Source organism: Amphiura filiformis, chromosome 1 (genome assembly GCF_039555335.1).
Source record: "Amphiura filiformis chromosome 1, Afil_fr2py, whole genome shotgun sequence".
In the NCBI taxonomy this organism is placed as follows: domain Eukaryota; kingdom Metazoa; phylum Echinodermata; class Ophiuroidea; order Amphilepidida; family Amphiuridae; genus Amphiura; species Amphiura filiformis.
In genome coordinates, this window is record NC_092628.1 from 62069895 (window position 1) to 62071352 (window position 1458).

The window sequence follows — 1458 nt, forward strand, 5'->3', positions numbered from 1 at the left end:
TACACTGGAATTTCAGTGACTCAAGACAAACAGCTATTGATTTATTGATCAAATATTGGTTTTCCCTCATTTTTGACTGTAACTCCACAACTGTTGTCTGTGCTGAAATAAAATTTCCAGTGCAGTAGTTGTAGTCCTTGCCCCTATAATATACATATCTTACTTGTCACCAATGCGCTATAATTTGTGAGACAAATGCAAAAATAAGCACAAAATTGGCCAGGGGTGTAGTACCACCTTAAGGGTACACGGCCTATTGTTGGTCGAAGCAGCCAAAAAAAACAACCCGATTTTCATTATTTAAATCAATATATTATTGAAAAATTACACTTTGATGTTTTGCAAAAGTTCATTCTACACATATACTTTGAAAACGTGCCTGATTTATTGTTGTTAATGAGTTATGTACGTCTTACAAAAGTAATGTTGTTTCAGCCCTCTTTACAACATAACTCAAGAACCACAGGACCTACAAAAGAGTATCTGTGATATTTGAATTCTTCTACACGCCCGCTATGAAATGATCAATGCAATTTTTGCCAAAGCTCACTACCATTCGCAAGATGCTGTGAACTATACCATATCGCAACAGTTTAAAATAGTTGAATATGTCATATCAATGTCATGAATAATAATGGGCGAAAATGTTGACTTAACTTCACTTGTTTGTTAAATAATACAAACAAGGGAAGAGGCTTACGCATCATTCACGGGAACATAGAAACAGTCAAACATTAAAAACTATCGCACGAGATCAAACTAATGATGCTTAATCATACAGGGAAAAAGAATTACGCATCGCACACTAGCACTATTAAACATGAAATTACATTTGGAAACATGACATGCATAGGCAGATATACCAGAGCAAAAACTCCGAACATACCTGCCTGTGCGGGGACATTGAACCCCGGACCTCTCACTTGCAGGGTGAGCGTTCTAACCACTGAGCTACACAGACTGTCCCTGATAAACAGGACTCAAGTCTGGTACTTTGTAGGTATTCTGAAAATCAAAATGCAAAATGTTTTTGGTTTGTTTAGGCCATATCGTAAACTTTCACCAAATAGGTTTAATACAAACATACATTTTAGCACTGAGAGTTGATTTTATTGATTTTGTACTTTAATGATTTTTGTATATAATATTTGTCAAATGTTTCCCAAATCTTTTGCAGATATATAACAATCTACTAGATTTAATAAAAAACCTAAAACAACAAAACTAAACGCGGTGCAATTGTTTAAAAAAATGCGCGCGGCCTACGGGAATAAACTTCCCTAAGAAACGTATTATGAATGAGAGGCACACTTAAGCTGGGCCTAAACTTTTATGAGAAAAATATTACCCTTTTTTTAGACGCCAACATCTTAATGCTGTTGGGGTAAAGTAGTGGAGTGTGAGTGAGGTTACACCTTTAATATAAAATTAAGTAACTGCTGAATATCTCTAAAATCG

At 35.3% G+C, this 1458-nt stretch overlaps 1 non-coding gene across 1 annotated transcript; it reads right to left on the reverse strand.

Annotated features, from left to right (window-relative positions):
- Positions 1-887: 887 nt before the first annotated feature.
- On the reverse strand, positions 888-961 carry Trnaa-ugc (transfer RNA alanine (anticodon UGC)). Its single transcript has one exon. It is a non-coding gene; the product is annotated as a tRNA-Ala (tRNA).
- Positions 962-1458: the final 497 nt, after the last annotated feature.